Source organism: Triticum urartu, chromosome 7A, assembly GCF_056163025.1.
Source record: "Triticum urartu cultivar PI428250 chromosome 7A, HENAU_Tu73, whole genome shotgun sequence".
Classification (NCBI taxonomy): domain Eukaryota; kingdom Viridiplantae; phylum Streptophyta; class Magnoliopsida; order Poales; family Poaceae; genus Triticum; species Triticum urartu.
Window position 1 is genome coordinate 17354367 of NC_141879.1, and position 9468 is coordinate 17363834.

A 9468-nucleotide genomic window follows, 5' to 3' on the forward strand; every position below is an offset into this window, starting at 1 on the left:
CATCTGATTTTTTGCTATTAGGCTCCATATATCGATATTGTTAGTCCAACCATGTCAAGTCTTCTCGTTGATTAGTAGTTAGCTTGTGTTTTTTTATTTCGTCCTACCCTGCTGCTGCTTTGGAAAAGAAATTTTGAAGACCAAGCCTACTACAACGACTGATACCATACCCGCGACCACAAAGCTGCCATTCTGCCTTCGCTGATGCTGCTCCAGACTCCGGTCCGACTATTGCATCCCGCTTCCTGTAAGAAACTTCCCCCATCTCCGGCAAATGGCGTGTAGGTTCCAACAGGTCAGCACAATCTAGTGCCAAAGCTTTATTTTTTTTCTCTGGACACTTCATTTTTTACCTTAGGTTAATCATTCCTTTGATCAACATGGGTTGGTTTTCTTATCAGAATGGCCTAATTCGCCCATGTCTTCTCCTGCCTGAAAAGCCTCAACGGTGATGGGGGGTGTTTCATGGGCCGTCGCAGACTGGATCATGTCGCCTGTCATCTCCAAGCTTCTGGATAAAACCTTGTCCTACTGCAAACCCGACAAACCGGAGACACTTTACCACCTGTTGACGAATGTTCTCCCTCGACTCACACTTACTCTAAAAGCAGCAGAGGCAGTTAATCAAAATAAACTCTTTGATCAGATGGTGAGGGGTCTCACTACTAGAAACTGAACTTTTCCTCACGGTGACCTATTTTCCTGTGGGGCCCGAAGCACCTCACAGGATTATTAATTTTCCTGACGGCTTTATTTAAGCACACAGAAAAAACAGCACATTTTACTGTAGGTCAGTATATACCTCACAGAAAAATGAATTGTCCCGTGAGGCTAGCTCACAGGAAAATGGTCTGACCAGTAATCCAGCCGCCGCGAATCAACCTGTGGTTGAGTTGGTTAGGTGGACAGTGATATCCCCTCTCGGAGGTGCTTATAGGGGTAGGGTGTGCGTGTGTGCGTTTATAGGGGTGAGTGTATGCGCGTGTATATGAGCGCTTCTGTCTGTACTGATGCTAAAAAAAAAGTAATCCAGCCGCCGCGAACCCCGCTGTCGCGCCAAAATAATACTTGCGCGCATGAATTTTTTGTACCTCCCGCGCGTGGAGCGAAGTCGCGCGAAGGCTCGTCTGAATTCTTTTTCTCCTTGTGCAGGGCCCACGGGAGAAAAAAACTTTGAGACGAATGGAAACCCCACCGTCCACAGCTCCCAGCCGCCACCCCACCGTCCTTCCCCACAGCCGCCGCCGCCAGCCCACCGTCGATCTCGCCCACGGCCGCCGCCTCCAGCCCACCCCTCCCCACCGTCCTCGCCCATGGCGGCCTCCCCACCTCACCCCACCGCCGACCTCGCCCGCGGCCAACGCCCTCCGCCCCGAAGGCCGAGGTCGTTCCCGTCTCTCGCCCCTGTGCGTGCGCATACGTCGTAGGCAAGCGTGAGGAGTGGTCGGGTCAGTTGCTTCTTCCCTTCTCGCTTCTCCCGTCACCATCGCTTCGCCGCGTCTCTCACCTTACCCCTTTCCATGGTAAACTCAGGTCCTCTCCTCTCCCCTGTTCTTTTAATTTCTTTTGTCCTTAATGTTCTTCCTTTGATAAATCTAGGCCACGAATTTGTAGAAATCTTACTAAATTTCGTGCTCTTATCTCTTCCATCTTGGTGGTTTCTTTTTTAGATGCATTGCGGAACTATTTCTGGAGGTCGCCGCCGCCGCATTAGTCACTGGATGGTGTTCCCCTGCTCCGTTGTAAGTAAAAAAAACACTGCTTTTCCAGAGAGGCTATATCCCTACCTCTGGCCGGAACCGATATTGGGTCTTCTGTTTACGTCCGAGATGAGTTCCCAAGAAATCCTGTTTGTTTATTGCCTTTTTGCATTCTTTTGCAGTGTATGGATTTATTCATTTTTAATGTTGCAAGAAATGGCTTTGTTCTCTATGCTAGCTCACAGTTTAGATGCTACTGCTAGGTGTGCTATTAACAATCACATTGGTACATCATTGAAAAACTGAAAAGATTAATATCACTGTAATTTTCATCCTTGCCATGTGCTTCAGGATATGGAGTGTATGCATCTGAAGACGTGAAGATGTTGACTCTTTTTCCTTGCTAGGTGCTTCAGGACATGCAGTGTATATATGAGAAGATGTACTCTTCTTCTTAGATCACTGGATGCTATTTGCCCAGTACTGTTCGAGGCCCAATTCAGAGTTACGTAACAGGCTGACTGATTTCCCTTAGAGAAAAATAAACTATCATGTACTGCTTGGATCACCACGTATGACGGTGGCTGGCGTTCGTTTTTCTCTCATCCCGCACTTCCCTGGATCCAACTCTGAAAGCACCATGCTAATTAATTGCTATTGCCGCTGGTCATGATTATTGCTGCTATTTTTTTCATCTTCCTATGGATTTGTTTCCTCCTATAAATACTTCCCGTCCCAGTGCCAGTACGGTTAGATGCAGATTTACATCAAGTTCCAATTAGCCAAAGCAAAATATAAGCTGATGGTTCAAGGTCTCAAAGAATTAATGTAGCTTTCACATTCTTTCTTCTTTGGCCCTTGTACTGTGGTCTATTATTGCTTTTCCACTGAATCACTAGTCTTTTTTCTACATGTACGATGTGTGCTTGTGCAGGCGCTGCTTTCAGAAGACAATGAGTCCGGAACAGACGAGTGAAGATCATTGCTGGATAGTTTCATAGTTCGATTTCTACCAGTCCAACCGATTCATGTCCTCTGGCTATTTTTCTGTAAGTATATTTCCTAATAAGCATCTCTGAATTGTCTAGTTGTGAAGAAAAAAGGATATCACATTGCTGGAGGCATGAAACCAAGTGCCAGATTATACAGTTTCATATATACTTTTCTGGTTTTATTCATATATCATATGGTGTGTCCACAAATGGCACTACTGCATGAGATGCATTAATTCTGAATATGCATGTCTAGGACAGTACAACTCCAGTAATAATATATGTGTCACCGTGAGCTGAGTTCCAACATATTCAGTCAATGCTCTGTGCTGTCTATGTATTTAAATTAGTGGCTGCTGCCAGGTAGTATGTTGCTTTTATGTGACTTTGTGCTGGCTGGCTATAATTTAACATTGGCTGATTTGGCATCTACGTGTTGTTGTTCATCATTAATTTTGTACATGACTTTGTAGGGGAACTACTGTGCATCCGAAGGAGGATATCACTAGTCCACTTGCAGTTCAACTAATGATCGACCATGTTCCGGTATTTTGGAAATAGTGAAATGGCATGTGTGTCAGATGATGCTGCTCCTGATCATGAACCTAGGTAACATAGAAATGTGTGTATTTAGTTGTCATTGCTCTGTGCAATGTGATCTATGAGAATCAGAGTGGTGTCATGTATATGTACAAATGTTCTTGCTTTTGAGCAAGTCCATGTACAACTTTTCATATGTAATTTACTGGATGTTGAATGATGGTTCAGTTGATTTATATGTATGTAAACATTAATTTTGGATGCCTTTCCTAATATATGGGCCATCAGATGTATGATTATCCATCAAGTGGATTTGTTTTTAATAAAAGGTTATAGAACTATCGATTACATGGTGTACGCTGCTAGGTGAGCATGCAATTTCTTTATGTATATACCCTGTTGAATTTCCCTGAGGGCCATCCTCCACAAAAATGTGTATAATAAATCTGACGAGACAAATGATTTTCCTGTGGGCGACCGACAGAAACTACCCACAGGAATTGTTTTCCTGTCGGCCCACTCTCAGGCAAAACTCCTTTTCCCTGTCGCTCTAATCCTGTGGGTCATTTCCTGTCGGGTAGCCGACAGGAAATATTTTCCTGACGGTACAGCCCCATTTCCTGTCGGTTTTTAGCCGTGGGGAATAGTCCAGTTTCTGGTAGTGTCTCAAATCTGCTTTCTATGACATGGAAGATATCCTTGATGAACTGGAATACATCCGTCACCAAAAGAAGCTGGACAAACAGAAAATTCTTGGTCAAAAAAGAGTGAAGAAAAGGCTCAAAATTACTTTGGATGCTGAAGCTGGCCCCTCAAACCAGGTCCTTTCTTGCTATCCTTAATTTTTAGCTATATAGATGCATACTTGCTGATCCCTGCATGGTACCTTTATCCTAGTAAAGCTGTTCTGTTTTCCCCCTTGTATTTTGGTAGAATGGATCGTGTTAATAGCATTAGAAACCTGGCTGAACTCAATAAAACCATGTCTCGCTGTATGCTCAGGCATGTATATTGTCTTGTACATACTTGCTCAATTCAATAAATAAAATACTACTATGGTTAGAAAAAATTCTACTTTGCACCAGGCGCACTAGATTTCGCTCAGAGATATCTCAAAATAAACCATACCTAGAATTTTGTCCTCCTATCAGGCTACTGTTCCAAAAATGTTTTAGTTGGATTGTTTTTTGAAATTCGGAATGCTGATTGCTTTTGCAGGATATTTGTATCGAACCGAGTTTGACTCTCACAGGAGACTTAAGTCATCGTTTGAAGGATAATATGGTCATTATAGAAGAACTAATTGTTGCAGCACAGGGAATTATTGCACTGGCAAAGCCGTCGAGGAAGAGCAGAAATGTTGCTGCCAAAAAATGTACGCACATGCACCACTTCAGCACCAATAGGAAAGGTAACTGGTCGAGATGAGGATCTTAACGAGATTACAGCAATGCTTCGTAATGAAAATGTTGATCTCAATCCAAGCTCAAGTGATAGTAAATGTTTCTCTTTAGTTGGCATTCATGGAATGTCAGGATCTGGGAAGACAACCCTCGCACAACATGTTTGCAAGTATGAGAAAGTTGATGGCTATTTCGACCTTGTTATGTGGATTCGTGTTTCTCGGAACTATAGTGTGGCTGTGTGGGTGACATTTTCAAGGAGATGCTTGAGGCAGCTTCAATGGACAATAAATCATGCCCTGATTACAAGAGCCTTGATGTCCTGGAAAATGAATTAGAGAAGAAACTAGAGGGCAAACGATTCCTCTTGGCACTAGATGATATCTGATGCGATAAGGATGATGATAAGCAGAAACTAGTAAAGTTACTCTCTCAATTGAATCTTGGAAATAGAGGAAGCAAGATCCTTGCGACAAGTCGCCACAAAGATGCATTTTCAGATCTTGGTCCTGGTGTGGCACGCACTGCTATTCCGATACGCCCCTTGGATGATCAAGTCTTGTTGGAACTGTTCATGTATTATGCCCTTGAAGATACAAATGCAGATGATCCAGATCAAATGGAACTCAAAATTATTGGGGCTGAAATTGCACAGAAAGCTGAAAGGATCAACTCTGGCAACCAGTACAGTGGGAGGGCATCTACGTAAAAGACAAAATGATGTCGACTTTTGGAAAGAAGTTCGAGATCGTGACCTTCTGAATGAGACGACGGGGCACTGTGGTCCGTTACCAATGTTGGAACCGCCACTGCCTCGCCGCAGCTCTCCTCTCCCTCTCGCTCAGCTCGCTCTGGCTTGCCGTGGCTCGATCAGAAAAGAGAGGAAGAAGAAGTTCAGAGAAGAGGTAGATTTTTTCAGCGCATGAACGCTTTCTTTCTCCTCGAGAACAAACTCGACCATGTCACCGAGCTACAGGAGGGAACCAGGGCTTTATACCCGCGAGCACCAGCCTGCCAGGCCTTGCCTTGCACCCACTCATCCACCCACTTTCCCACGTCCTCCGCGCTCTGGCCGCGTCCATGCACCGCGCCCGTACGTGATCGCCACGGCCTCCCAGCGCGCCCGACGCGGTCTTCCCCTCCTTCTTGCTCGCTAACAACTTGGCGTGGCCCCGCGCACACACGCGCTGGCTCACGCACTCACACACGCACACCTACGCACACACACCCCGCGGACCCGGCGCGCCCATACACGCACCAGCCGCACCAGGAGCGACGCCGCGGCTTATTACGCCCAACACTCGCGCCCTAAGCCGCGGCTCAAAGCAGCCCGGCGTCCTGGACGTCACCGTCAACAAGCAGTGCCCGCTCCGCCGCCGGCGCCTTCTTCCACTGCGGGCAGTCACGTTTGAAGTGACCCCGCTCACACCGGCCTTTTCTGTTGCCGCCGAAGCCCGACGCCTCGCTGCGTGCCCTGTCGTCGTCGTCCCGAGCTCCGCCTCGCTGCCGCTCGCGCGCCCGCCATTGCGCCTCCGTGAACATCAGCTAGTCCCCGCCATGGCCGCCTCCGTCCTGCCCGCGCCGACATAGCCGCTCGTCGAAGGCCTTCAGCCGCCCCAACGCGTCCTCGAACGCCATCGTGTCGATGTCATAGAACTGCTCGATCCCGGCCACCGCCGGGTACAGGCGGTTCGACACCGAGTCAAGCAGCTTCTTGACGAGGGCAGCGTCCTCCAGGGTCGAGCCCAACGCTGCGTAGCGCGCCGCCATGCCACCGAGCCTGCCGGCGAAGTCGTCCAGTGACTCGGCGTCCGCCATGCGCAGGAGCTCAAACTCCCCGCGCAGCATGCCCAGCCGAGCCGCCCGCACGCGATCAGCTCCGACGTACCTCGTCTTGAGGGCCGCCCACACCTCCGCCGCGGTTTTCTTCGACGCCACCTGCATCAGCAGGTTCTCCGCGAGCGCACCGAGCAGGTACGCCCTCGCCGGTTTGTCCTTCTTGGCGATCACGGCCGCCGCGGTGTCCTCCGGCACCACCACCGCCTCCCATAGCCCGGCCGCATCAAGGTTTGTGTCAACCTTGATTGCCCAGGCCGTGTAGTTCTCTCCGGTGAGCAGCGGCACCGGCTGCGGCAACGAACCGCCCACTCCGCCGGCGTACGGGACGATGGACATCGCCGGCGAACCCTGATCTCCACGTGGCTTTGATGCCAATTGTTGGAACCGCCACTGCCTCGCCGCAGCTCTCCTCTCCCTCTCGCTCAGCTCGCTCTGGCTTGCCGTGGCTCGATCAGAAAAGAGAGGAAGAAGAAGTTCAGAGAAGAGGTGGACACTGAGATTTTCCCAGCACACGAACGCTTTTCTTTCTCCTCGAGCACGAACTCGACTATGTCACCGAGCTACAGAAGGGAACCAGGGATTTATACCCGCGAGCACCGGCCTGCCAGGCCTTGCCTTGTACCCACTCGGCCGCCCACTTCCCCACGTCCTCCGTGCTCTGGCCGCGTCCACGCACCGCGCCCGTACGCGATCGCCACGGCTTCCCAGCGCGCCCGATGCGGTCTACCCCTCCTTCTTGCTCGCTAACAACCCGGCGTGGCCCCCGCGCACACACGCGCTGGCTCATGCACTCACACACGCACACCTACGCACACACACCCCGCGGACCCGGCGCGCCCATACACGCACCAGCCGCGCCAGGAGCGACCCCCGCGGCTTATTACGCCCAACAACCAACCAGCATCTTGATGAGCTGGTGAGGCGATGCTTTGCGTACTGCAGTATTTTCCCCAAAAGATACCGTTTGAACCGTGATGAGTTAGTTAAACTGTGGGTGGCAGAGGGATTCATACAGAGCACTAATGCACAGGAGGACATGGAAGCTATTGGTCAGGGTTACTTCCATGAGTTAATGGCAACCTCATTTGTGAAACCAGGAGTATACTACCAAGGCAGTTTGTGCTATTTAGTCCACGATCTTATGCATGATTTAGCCAAGAATGCTTCAGAATCGAGAATGGCTCAAGAAGAGAAGTTCTTGATGATGTTCGTCATCTTTTCGTTGCGAATGGAGCAATGGTTACTGAGGAGATTTTTAAACTGAAAAACCTACGCACTCTCATTATTGATCATATGGAGCTTGCACCAGCTAACAAAGAATTCTTTGAGAAAGTGTTTGAGAAACTGCAGAAATTGCGAGTATTGACCATAGAAACCTCGTGGACATTGATTGATGAAATAAGTGTGTTCGAAATCCCAGCAGCTATTGGTCATTTGAAGCATCTTTGGTATCTTACTTTAGTGTTCTACGAAGCAGCGCTATATTTACCGAAAACAGTAGACAGTCTTTACCATCTGCAGGTCCTAATGTTTGGTTATGCAAGTGATGTAGAAGTTTCATCTGATATAAACATGGGTAACCTCACCAACTTGAGGCATATCATCGGCGGCGAAATAACAATGCATATTCCGAACATTGGCAGGTTAATATCAATACAGACAATAGAAACTTTTGATGTAAGAAGGGAACATTGGTACGAGTTAAAACAGCTGAGGGACCTAAACAAGCTTCGGGGCAGTCTGACGATCCAAAATCTTGAAAATGTTGAAAGCAAGAAGGAAGCACATGAAGCAAAGCTAGCTGCTAAGAAAGGGCTAACCGAACTGCGACTTTTCTGGGTTAATGACAGAGCTTGCACACCAGGAGTTCAAGCAGAAGTACTTGAGGGCCTTTGCCCACCCAAGGATCTTAAAAGTCTGGAAGTCTGGAGGTACCAAAGTCTAAGGTACCCAAGTTGGATGCTGGGTGAGCAGAACGGTGGCCAAAAGCACCTACATGAACTTATATTCCACAACTGCAGTCGATTTGCGGCCTGCTCCTGAACTTTTTGAGCATTTCATTCATCTTCGCCATCTCTTAATTGCCGAATGCTGCTGGCACCACTTGCCAGACAATGTGAAGAACCTCAGGTTTCTCAAGAGCCTAATGATTCGGCTATGCTGGTATCTAGAATCACTTCCAGAACTTCCCCGGTCTCTTCAGAAGTTTAAAGTGTCTTACTGCAATGGAGTGTTTATGAGTTCGTGCAAACAAATAGGTCAGCTAAACTGGCGAAAGAGCGAAGGAATTTATACATTAATTATGAAGCTGCTCTCCTGTTGAAAATGATGGATTGAGAGGTATATACATTTATAAATCCCTTTAATTCCTACCTTTTCAAGTTAAGAACCATTAGGGTTGTTTCTTAAGTTTTAACAGTGTTTAATGCTGGATTTATTTGCTTCATATGGTTTGTAACAGTGTGGAGTTATGAACACTATATTCACTTGTTTCCTATGGTTTGTGATGTCGTGGAATGATGGCCTCTGCATTTGTTTGGTTGTAATAATTTGGGACGATGAACACTGAAGCTATATATTTATTTCCAATAAATGATGATCTATGGTATTGTGGAACAATGTTTTGTTTTCAGATTAGAATTGTCTGAAATAATATTGTGGAATGATAGACTCTGGTTCTTGTGCTAACACACAAACACAGCTTGAGATGGTTTCCCGAGACTGCCCAGATGAGTGCTCCCTCTGAAACGTCTACATGTGTAGTAGTTCTTATACATGTGTAAAATATATCTGCATCTACCAGGGGAACTCAAAAAATTCTCCAGAAGTTTATTTCACAGGAACAGTCTCATTCCATCATAAAATAAAATCAATAGGCAGCTTTAGCTCACTATATATCAACATGAATTTTTGCTTCTCTGATCGCTCCCTTCTTCATCTTACAGGTGCCTGCAAAAACAATACATTTGAATAGCTCCAATTGAATTAACACAA

General features: G+C 47.3%; 2 pseudogenes; one reads left to right on the plus strand and one right to left on the minus strand.

Moving 5' to 3' along the window:
- The first annotated feature begins 451 nt into the window (after positions 1-451).
- LOC147957018 (disease resistance protein RGA2-like) lies at positions 452-8797 on the plus strand (annotated as a pseudogene).
- On the minus strand, positions 5956-6810 carry LOC147957019 (uncharacterized; annotated as a pseudogene).
- Positions 8798-9468: the final 671 nt, after the last annotated feature.